We start from the raw sequence: 12,331 nt of genomic DNA, 5'->3' as shown, positions 1-12,331 counted from the left end.
TAACCTATTCAGTAACTAATTAAGCATTACAATAGATGAGGCCAGTGACTCAACTGGTCTGCAGAAAGAGCCTGGGAATCGCACTGAGATTGAAATCTTTAGTACAGGCTACATTCCATACCAAGAGCAAGTTGGTATACTCTCCTGACAAATGGAGATTCTCCAGATAAGATAAGAATTAGCAAGGCCTAGGAATTTAGGGGTCCATGATACTACATTATTCTTGAGGCCTGCCAAGAGTAAAACCCCCCTGGTGCTATTAACACTAAAGTGTGAAATTCTTGCCTGTCACTAGGCTAATCCTAGGCAGGACTGCTAATCTCTATTGTAAACATTTATTTGGTTCCTGCAATTCCTTTCCCAGTCATTCCCTTGTATCTGGAAAACTTCAATGTACCTTGCCTGATGCGACTTGCAATCCCTGGTATTCTCTGTACTATAAAAAAGTCTGATGCTCGACCTAACAATACATTCAGATTCAACACAACCTCTTCTGTGTGCATCTGTTTGTCAATTCATCCGACGCTTTGCCCACCTGCCCAAGAGACCGGTTCCATGCAGACACAGGGACCCAGAGGGTCTGCGGCAGATTTGGCGCCTGAACAGGGACACCAGAGCAGGTTAGTCTTTATTTCTTTCTTTTTTTTTTTTTTTTTTTTTGAGTTTTTCAAGACAGGGTTTCTCTGTATAGCCGTGGCTGTCCTGGAACTCACTTTGTAGACCAGGCTGGCCTCGAACTCAGAAATCCGCCTGCCTCTGCCTCCCAAGTGACCATGCCTGGCAGTCTTTATTTCTTTTTCTTTCTTTTTTCTTTCTCTTCTTTATTTTCTCAGGCAAAGATAGGATCTTGTCGTGACCGTGCTGCAGACGGGCTGATTCATAGATCAGTTAAGAGACAAGTAAGTTTTATCATGGGGCAGTCAGAATTGAAAGGGAAGAGGTTGTTTCTGTCAGTCTTTAAGCACATGTTGTCTAGCAGAGGCCTAAAGGTCTCGGATAAATTTTATAATTTCGTGCAAAAAATTAGTCCCTGGCTACCAGAGGAGGGAAGCTTAACATTGGAGGATTGGAAGCGAGTAGGTAGGATGCTTCCTCCCTTGGAAGGGACTGATATATTAATAAAACAATTGGCTTGGGAAAAAGTAAATACCTTGTGCCAAGACCTGAACAGACCAATCCGTAAGACAAGTTCCCTACAAGATTATATTAAAGTATGTTTAGACGCCTCACCGGCCATAATTCAGGGGATAGCTTATGCCGTAGCAATGAAAGAGAAGAAATTTGGCGCACATGTTAGAAATACTTATGGAATTACATGTTTCGGTTATAAAAAAATGGGGCACCCGAGAAAAGATTGTAAAAATCTCTCAGGACACAAGAAGAGCATTCCTTTGGGTCCCTTCCAGCGTTGTGGCAAGCACTGGAGAAGTGAATGTAAATCGAAGTTCCATAAGGATGGGACTCTGCTCACTAGAGAAGCAGGTAGGACAAAGAACTATAGAACTGCATGTTTCCGGTGTGAAAAACCGGGGCACCTGAGTAAGGATTGTAAGAATCCCTCAGGAAACAAGAAGGGCCTTTCTCCAGGTCTCTGTCCAGGCTGCGGTGGAGAAAACCTTGGAGGAATGATTGCAGGTCAAAGTCCCATAAAGATGGGACTCTGCTCACTAAAGGAGCGGGTAAGGCAAAAAACTAAAGGGGCAGTCTCTTAGCCCCGTTCAGGAACTGTGGAGCTCAATATAGGACACAGCTCCAGTTATAAGAAAAACTTCAAGTGGTGGATTCTGATACTTTAGGTAAAATTAAAAGTTATGGTTAAATTATGGTTAAAGTATTAAAAGAGACTTCATAAAGGTCAAAATATAGGTCACTTCTTACTGTTACCTTATTTACAATTTCCCAATCTTACATTGTGTCAAAAAATTCGTAGAAAAGGCTTTATTGAAAATTAAGAAGTCATTTCCTAAAACATATATAATTCATTCTATAGATAGTATTTTTGTTGGTTGCAGAAAATAGAGAGTGTTTTTGCAGATGGCTATGAAATATTTGACTAAGTGTGGACTGATGATGGCTTCAAAAAAAAATTCAGCATGGTAAACTTTTAGGCTATTTGAGACATTTAGTGTATAAAGATTGTAAGTTTTCTCAAAAATTTGCCCTCAGATTAAATAAATTAGAAGTTTTAGATGCTTTCCAGTAGCTGTTAGAAAATTTTGGATTTTAATCTTGGTTTGACAAGCTGCCTCTTACAAGCAGGAAAGGAAAGGAAGGGATAAAAGAAAATGGATTTTAGAACTCTCCCAGGGACAGAGAGAAATCGGGGGATGCCCTGTTTTATTCTCTCTGGCCCCTTCAGGAGAAATTCTCTACCCTCTTTGTATTGTCTATGTTTGGTGCACCAATCACATGTCAATTCATGTATGTTTTTTGTTTCGTTATCTGAATGATTGTTTCGTTGTCTGAATGACTGACTGTTTTATGTTTCATGTTGAAAAAATAAAATAAAAATAAATGGTTGAAACTTTACCTGCTGATTCACTCTCAGTTTGCACAAAGGAGGCTGAGAGAGACCCCTCACTTTAGCCAAAAATCATGCACAGCAGGAGAGGTCCTGCTGATAAACTGTTTTTAAAGAAAAGGAATCTGCAACCTCTTAGTTCTATGGCAAATAAGCTAATAGTTGTTTTTTCCTAAAAAAATATCTCTGAAATTTTGTGATTATTGTGTTTAGCAAATGACAAATTGCTTTTTTATCTTATAAGTATAGCTATAAAAAGTAAAATTCTTTGATTGATCTAAATTTATAAGATTCGTGTAGCCACTTCATTTGGGTTTTGATTGGTCTTAAAGGTATAAATATGATCTGCGTATCTTGGTCATAGAGAATTGGCTTATACGTTATTTGGGTATGATTAAAAAGATGTAACACTGGTTATAAAGTTAACTTAAAAGTAGTAACTCAGGGCTAGAGTCATTTTCAAACAAAAGCACCTGGCATAAACCAGCCCAGAAAACTAGTCCTCTAAAGATACTTCTAAATTGAGATAATATTTTATGTAATTTTTTTTAATTTAATTTTTTAAAGATTTATTGATTATATGTAAGTACACTGTAGCTGTCTTCAGACATTCCAGAAGAGGGAGTCAGATCTCGTTAACGGATGGTTGTGAGCCACCATGTGGTTGCTGGGATTTGAACTCCGGACCTTCTTTGGAAGAGCAGTTGGGTGCTCTTACCCACTGAGCCATCTCACCAGCCCCGTAATTTTTATCCTAAAAAGTAGACTTATAGAGATAAGATTTTAAAACAATGTCTCTTTAATGGAACATTAAAATTTAAACTGTCATACATTAATGAATTGGCAGCCAAATTTTGTAACATGATAGTGATGTTTCTAGTATTGATTTTAAGGAGAATAGATTGTTTAAAATTGGGTCTTGCTTTCCAAAAGTTATAGATATATTCTAATATTGCAACGGAAACTTAAAAATTATGGTTAAAATTGCCAGTGTCCCATTGACTGCAGTTTGCAGTTTGATCGAAAGCTTAAGATTTTTTTTTTTTTTTTTTTTTGGTTTTTTTTTTTTTTTTTTTTGAGACAGGGTTTCTCTGTGTTGCCTTGGCTGTCCTGGAACTCACTCTGTAGACCAGGCTGGCCTCGAACTCAGAAATCCGCCTGCCTCCGCCTCCCGAGTGCTGGGATTAAAGGCGTGCGCCACCACGCCCGGCTCAAAAGCTTAAGATTTTTAACTCACCCATAATTAAGATTGTTACAAGAGTAACCATCTTATGAGAGTGCTAATGGTGCTCACTTTGGCCATTCAGCCATACAAAGCAAGGCAGAGTTAACTAGATATATTCGTCTTTGTGTAGAAATTAGACCCTCACACAATCAGTTTGGCTATGGTTGCGGCCTTGCAGGACCATAAAAGGTTATAAAAGAAAATGTTTAAGGTATAAGTCATCTTAAGAAAGATTGTCCAAAATTAGAGGCATAGACAGACAGTTGAATTGTTCCCCTGGAATCTGTCCTCATTACAGGAGGGCCAAGATGCTCAGATTGGAAAATATATACATTTGGGTTGATACAAAGCTTAGAGCAGCCTCAGGGAAGCTTGTGCAATGTTTCTTGTGTTTTACAGACTGCGCTTAGGGAAGTTCTTGAAACTTCACCCCTCCCTGCCTTCAGGGAGATTAGCTAAACAACATTTTTCTTTTCAGATCTACCCAGGTGTTGTTCATAATAAAGTCTAAATTCAAGATTTATAAAAGGTCAATCAGGCTATAGAACTTATAAAGGCATTACAAGATAGCTTGCCTACTTCATATAAAATTATTATAGATTTGAAAGTTTATTTTTTCCATTTGTAAAGAGTTTACTTCTAGTGAACTGGTGACCATTAAAGGGTTTTGCCCCTAGGTATGGCTAACATAGCTTTACAATATGTAAGAAATTTTTATTGTCGGCTTCAATACAAGAAGCAAAAAGTTTAAATCTTTCAGTATATATTGTTTCTTAAGTGAAAAGTATTTTATTAGCTAATGTCTCTAAAGGGAAGTTTAAAGTTCTGGGGAATAGTTGTTGCTTCATAAGATTCAAAGGCAATATCTTTTTTAATATTTAGGGTTTTTAGTTATACTGGAAAATTGCAGTACAAATTTGCTTCAAAATTTTATTTTCAAAAGCTTCCAGGAGATGTTAATTGGCTAAGACCTCACCTTAAACTCACCACAGGAGAACCTAAGCCTTTGTTAGGTGCTATCAAGTGAGATTCAAATTAACTGGTGAGAACCAGAAAGGCTTTAATAGAAAGTAGAGAAAACTTCTGTAATCTATTGGTATCGATTGTAATTGGTGGTAATCAAATATTAGCTACATATTCTAGTTATTATTATTAAATGTGTCCACAGCTATTCTTTGGCAAGAAAAAACATTAATGTAAAATCATCCTTCTTCACCTCAAAGTTTTAACATCCTATTATAAGGCTGCTGTGGTGCTAATTAAGAATTAAGAATTCCTTTTTCCAAACAGTAATTGGTTATGCAAAATATTGATATTTGACCTATTGCATACCATCATTTTAAATAAAATTGATATTCATCCTAAAAATAAGTTAATTGCTTATGCATGCTTTTGTATCTTCTATAAATTCATACATGCATGCATCTCATTTGCTGTATTTAAAAACAACCCTTCTGCCAGGCATTGGTGGTGCACGCCTTTAATCCCAGCACTCGGGAGGCAGAGGCAGGCGGATTTCTGAGTTCGAGGCCAGCCTGGTCTACAGAGTGAGTTCCAGGACAGCCAGGGCTACACAGAGAAACCCTGTCTCGAAAAATAAACAAAAACAAAAAAACCAAAAAAACAACCCTTCTATGGGAGAAAAGTATATGTGAATTGGATCACATGTTTATTCTTTTGAGTTTCTGCCTGCTTCAGCACAGATAATTAAATTATGTGCTATAGATGGTGTTTTAAAATGTTGAAGATTGCCTGGAAAAGACCTCTTAAGGCAATGCCACGGTAGATTTATATCCCAGGTAGATTATGGATCTTATACAAAAATAATTGGCCATATAATCTCATTCTTTACATCATCAAAATAGTAATGGCTTGAGATAATAATTTGGTATTTAAAATAAATAAATAAATAAATAAATAAATAAATAAATAAATGTGCGTGTCATATTGTAAAGATTTGCTCTCAGTGTCCTCAGTTTCTACCTGTTCCACACATTGGTGTTAATTCTCGAGGACGTATACTTAATCAATTATTGCAAATGAATACTCATTTTTGATTTTAGAAAAATAAAATATACACATGTGACTATTGATACCTTTGTAGTCTTTCTAATTACAACTGCTTTAACAAAAAAAAGCAACTAAAAGTATAGTTGCCTGTGTTGATTTTTTTGCTTGGTGTTCCAAATCAAATTAAAACTGGCTATTACAGCCAAACATTTGAGATGTTTTGTCAACAATTTAATGTTATCCATATTACTGAGATTTTTTTTATAATTCTCAAGGAAACAGTACTGTGGAACTTTAAATCTATATCTTTTTAATTTAAATGCCAAAACTCTCTAAATGTCTATGGCACCCTACAATCAGACATACTCATGAGATGAAGGGATCCACTTATTGGCACATGGCATGATACTGTTCAGATATTTAATATGGGGAAAAGGGGGAATGTTTCTGATTTTTCACAGAATGCTGCAAGAGCATGCTAGCTTCCAATGTGACAGGCTGACCTGTGACCTGTGACTGCCCTGACAGTGGTGACCAGAAAGCTGTATTGAGTGCACAGAGGAAAAAGAAATCAGAGAGCAGCCACTTACAAACAAAGAAACTCTTCCTATCTCTGCCATGGGCTACAGCAAGGAGAGCCAACCTGGTGTCGACTTGGGGACAACTAAAAAAGCTGACTTGTGAGGCAGAGGGACTGCTATAGAGTATTGGACAAGATTTCATCAAAGACATTGTTTTTGGCCATTCAGGCCAGCCCCCTATAACTGTAAAAATTGTGTACCTTACCTGTATGCTATATTGTTAGATAATTTTAAGAGTTAAGATCACCAATCTTGGCAAGTCTTTTCATATCCATTGTAATTCTTGTCAATTAACTAATTGTGTAAATCCTAATTTAGACAAGGAATCTGCTGTTATGATTTTGCTTAAGAGACATGGGTATGTTTTACTGCCTGTAGAGTTAGGAAATGATCCTTGGTTTGAGAATTCAGGATTGCAAATTTTAAAAAGACTAAACGAACTTATTAGACCTAAGAAATTTGTAGCAGTGCTGATTTTAGGAATTACTGCCTTAATTGCAATTTTAACTTCCTTTACATTATCTACTACAGCCTTAGTTCAGCAACTGCATACTGCTCATTTTGTTAATGATATGCATAAGAATATTTCTGTAGCCTTGTCAGAGTTGTATATTATAGATAAAAAATTAGAAGCAAAGGTTAACGCCCTAGAAGAAATAGTGCTGGCAATAGGGCAAAATATTGCTAATATTAAGACCAGGTTAGCTGCTAAATGTCATGCTTCTTTCCAATACATTTGTGTCACCCCCTGACCTTATAATACAACCACTGACTGGGAAAAGACTAAAGCTCATTTACAGGGAATATGGAAAGATACTGATATTTCTCATGACTTAGAACAGTTAAAGGCAAAAATTTCAGATATTAGTAAAAGCCATCTGGACACTTGGAACATTGATGTATTGGCTAGAGATTTGAAAAACAACCTAAGTGCATTGAACCCCCTGGATTTGGGTTCAATATATAATCCTACTTGTTATTATTTTTGGCATTGTTTTATTAGTAATCGTTGTGTTTCCACTCATCTTTAGAGTGCTCCTGAGATCTGTAGCTACGATGAGGCAGGACATCCTGGAACTTCGGCTGAAAAATAAAAAAAGAAAGGGAGAAATGCCACGCTCTCCAGTCAAGTCAGCTTGACAGGCAGAGGCTTGGAAGCTGCTCATGAGGAAAAAAAGCGTTTCAAGGAAGCTCTCCTCCTGGAGTCTGGCATTCTCTCTAACCTCTCTAACCCATACATTAATTTTCCATTCCCATGTTAGTCTAGTGTATGGAGCCACGTGCTCTCCATTAGTATTACCCTATTATAAGTGCCTTTTAAGATTGAATTCTGACATAGCTAAACCCAGTGTTCCAAGATCCCAGAAAGCAGCAAGTAAGTTTAACCTATTCAGTAACTAATTAAGCATTACAATAGACGAGGCCAGTGACTCAACTGGTCTGCAGAAAGAGCCTGGGAATCTCACTGAGATAGAAATCTTTAGTACAGGCTACATTCCATACCAAGAGCAAGTTGGTATACTCTCCTGACAAATGGAGATTCTCCAGATAAGATAAGAATTAGCAAGGCCTAGGAATTTAGGGGTCCATGACACTACATTATTCTTGAGGCCTGCCGAGAGTAAAACCCCCCTGGTGCTATTAACACTAAAGTGTGAAATTCTTGCCTGTCACTAGGCTGATCCTAGGCAGGACTGCTAATCTCTATTGTAAACATTTATTTGGTTCCTGCAATTCCTTTCCCAGTCATTCCCTTGTATCTGGAAAACTTCAATGTACCTTGCCTGATGCGACTTGCAATCCCTGGTATTCTCTGTACTACAAAAAAGTCTGATGCTCCACCTGACAATACATTCAGATTCAACACCTCTCCTGTGTGCATCTGTTTGTCAATTCATCCAACGCTTTGCCCACCTGCCTGAGAGACCCGTTCCACGCAGACACAGGGACCCAGAGGGTCTGCGGCAGTGCCTCCCTTAACATAAATGGTGGGGTACCCTCCCTTAGCGCCTCCCTTAACATAAATGGTGGGGTACCCTCCCTTAGCGCCTCCCTTAACATAAATGGTGGGGTATCCTTCCTTAGCGCCTCCCTTAACATATTCTCAAGTGGGTTGCCTGCTTAAGCTGGCCTTCTGCCTGTTTGCCCTCAAATCTGACTCCACTTACCTTTTGTTCAAAATATTTTACTTTTCCTTATGTGTTTATGTGTGTTTGTGTGTGGCATTGTGCACGTGCATTCTAAATGCATCTAAGTGCATCTGTGCCCCAGAGCCCACAAGAGAGCATCTGATCCTCTGGGGCTGGGGTTACAGGCAGTTGGGGACTGCCTGGTATGGACAGGTGCTGAGAACTGAACTGGGGTCTTCTGGAAGAACAGCAAGCACGCTTAACTGCAGAGCCATCTCTCTAAGCCCCTCTAAAGCTCCGCAGGCACTTGGCATTTGAAACACCACAGAGCTTAGCTAGCACTGGCTCAACCAACCACTCAGCAGCTGTGAGCCCTGTGTGAAAGTAACCTCTCCCCTCTGGAATTTGGGTTGGTTTTCTACAATGGAAACCATTGGCATAGTGTAGGCCTTCTAAATGACTCTCCGCCATCGTCCACAGAATAAAGTACCTATTATTCACTCACAAACAAGGAGCAGGGTACTGATAAACACCACAGTGAAGAGACAACTGGAAACCACTATGTTAAGCACAAAAGACTGTATAATAGATGAGGCCTGGGATAGGCAAATTCACAGAAAAAGTAGAGAAGTGCCAGGGGTTTGTGGGAGGGGCCAGGGGTTATTGTTTAATATGCACAGAATTCCTGTTGGGATGATGAAGAAATTGATGGTGATAATGGCAGTGTAATATGGGGAGTGTTGTTAATGCCCTCAACTCACACTTATGATAACATAAGTAAAATGATCAATTTTGTGTGCATGCTTTATCACAATGAAAAGTAATTTTGAGTCTCAAGGACAAGTTATTGGAGTTTAAGAGGGAATCGCAGAGCAGGCAAGCTGTGACTCTCAAGGCTGCAGGGGGGAAGGAGAAGACACACATGGAAGCCATGCACACAGCAACAGGTGGCTTTAGAAAAAGAGTAAGGGAGCAAGGAGCTTCAGATGGGAGCCAGCTGTGGTGTTGCACACCTTTAATCCCAGAACCCAGGAGCCGGTGGATCTCTCTGAGTTCCAGCCTGGACTGGCCTCAGACAGGCCTGCAGACCCAGTGAACCCCACAATGGCATTTTTGCAAAAGAAAAACATTATGCTAAGTGAAAGCAGCCAGATACAAAAGGTCACAAACAGGCTGGCTAGGATTTAGAAGCTTGGTCCCCAGTGTGGCACTGTAAGAGATGGGGCCTAATGGGGGGTTATTAGGTTGTGGGCATAGCCTCTTCCCACAGGACAACCGAATGCTGGTCTCATAAAGTGTGTGTTATAAAGGAGCAAGACCAGCCCACACCACTCTCTGGCCTTGTAGTGGCTGTGCCACCTTCTCACCTCTGTCCCGCCCCAACAGTGTATTATTCACATGACAGGCAAGAGTCCTCACCAGAGTGAAATAACTGTTAGATCCATGTTTTGATTTTTAAATTGTGTGTGTGTGTTCAGAGGATGACTTGTGCACTCTATTCTCTCCTTCCACCAAGTGGGCCATGGAGATTGAACTCAGGTCTTTAGAACTGGCAGCAAGTGACTATCACTGAGCCATCTTGCTGGCCCAGTACTGTATTCTTGAATATCCAGAACTATGGCACCTCTCACCGTACCCCATCCCAAGTTTCTTTTTTCCCCTCTCCCCTACTCTCTTCTTTTTCAACAGCAACTCACTATGTAGTTCAGGCTGGCCCCAAACTGATGATCCTCTACCTTCAGGCTCCCAGGTCCTGATTAGCCTCCTACTGGGGCTTTTGAGAGCAATTCACTTACTCGCTGTCCTTAGAGTATAAAAGAGCAGAAAGTGCTTTAGAGCCCCACCTTGGCAGACCCAGACCCCCACCCCACCCCCACCCCCACCAACACAAAAGACTCCCAGTCTCAATGACGACATCTGCCTGACCTCAACACCCTCCCATCGTTCTCTCTGGGCCAGCCTTTTCCATGATGGGTAAGTGCCTGGTGCATAAGCAGGACTTTCTTGCCAGCTAGGCAAGTCAAGGATGTGGAAGCAGGCCTCCTGAAACCCTGCACCCAGTAGGCATTAGAGACATGGGGGACAATGGAACCCATTCTTCTCTTGAGTCTGGGGTCTTGAAGATGACATAAAGCCACCTGGTGACCATAGATACCCCAATTCATTATATGGAATCAACACCCATATACTGATGAATATAGGATTCTTAAAGACCTTCAGTGAGGTAGTGAGAAGTGGATGTTAGGGGTAAGGGGCCCAGCAACTGGATCCGCCCAAAGGGCCTCTTGCCTCATACCTGGAGATCTGAGGGGAAGAAAAGATGAAAGGGTAGAGTCCATCTCTCTGCGCATTACTTAGCAAGCCACACCCAGAAACAGCCTGTACCCTGCTGATTGCCAACAGCTTCACAGATATACAGGAAGCCTTCAGAGCCAGTAATCCCTTCTCAGCCTCCACTCTTGGTCCCAGGAGCCAGGTTGCATGAAAGTAATCTGAACAGCTGCAAGCCTAAGGGAAGATCAGATCTGGTGGGTATTAAAAGCCATGGGAATGAAGAGCTCCTGAGGGCTTGTGGGGAGGGAAGAAGGACCAGACTGTAATCCCAGCACTCAGGAGGCAGAAGCAGATGTGAGTTCCGGTCTAGACTGGATGACACAGTGAACTCCAGGCAAGCCATTGAAACAAAGCAAGACTCTTAAAACACACACACACACACACACACACACACACACATACACCATAAAAACAAAAACAATAAAAAGCCCTATAGACTTCACCTGGAGGGCATGTCCTGAAGGGACTGGCTCTTAAGCTATGTTGGTGTCCAAATCCCCTAGAGAACTCATTACAACACACACTGCTGGGTTCTACTCAGCTGTTCTTTCTAGATGGTTAGATCTGGCGAGGCTGAGAGTCCTGCTTCTGGCAAGTTCCCCGGGTGCAGCTACTGTGTTGATCTTGGACAGCCTTACAGGAGCCACTCAGAGGCTACTGATTTACTGAATACTTACTAACTGCTTGACTATTCACAAAGGAGGTTGCCCCTCATACATCCATCAGTCCTGAGCCAACATCCCCCCTGTAGGCCTATGGACAGAGTCCAACAGAGGCCTACGTACTTATTGATCATGCTGCTACATCCGGCTGAGTCTGAACTTGACTGTGGCTTTCCTTAGGTCACCAACATATGTTCACTGAACATTGATGCTAGGTGTTGTGACTCATAACATCCAGTGACTTCTGTAGCTTGCACGAGACAGAAAAGAAAGGTGGTGTGCATGGGTGTTGAGGCAGACCCAAACCATGTAGGAGGAAGGAAAGAAGTAGATCCTAGAAGAGGCTGGAAGGGGTGGGAGGGGCGGACCACTGAGGCTGGAGGAGCAAGGCAGGAGTCTTCACTAAGGCCTGGACGGCCAGAATATTTAGAAGGAACCACAATTCCGATTTTGACATATTTTCAGAGAATTCACAAGATCGTGATTGGAAAAGTATTCTAGTATATTACAGTGTCTACAGTCCCAGCTGCTCAAGAGGGTGAGGCAGGAGAATTGCCATGAATTTTAAGTCAATCTGGGGCTACCTTGTGAGTTTAAGGCCACCTTGTGATACAGACCATGACCATGACCATGACCTTCTTTTGAAGAACTCAAATAAAAAGCAAATAAAAACTAGACCAACAGAAAGAATAAAGTTGGGAAACTATATTAAACAGTTTTTCATTACTATAATGAAGCGCTTGAGGTAGACAACGTCATAAAGAGAAGAGGTCTATTTACTTTGCAGGTTTTTGGGTTTTTTTTAAAGAGGTCACCAGATCTCATTATAGATGGTTATAAGACACCATGTGGTTTCTGGGAATTGAACC

This window comes from Mus caroli, unplaced genomic scaffold, assembly GCF_978045245.1.
Source record: "Mus caroli unplaced genomic scaffold, Mus_caroli_1 scaffold_7, whole genome shotgun sequence".
In the NCBI taxonomy this organism is placed as follows: domain Eukaryota; kingdom Metazoa; phylum Chordata; class Mammalia; order Rodentia; family Muridae; genus Mus; species Mus caroli.
The sequence above is the reverse complement of the archived record's forward strand: the minus strand, read 5'-3'. Positions refer to the sequence as shown.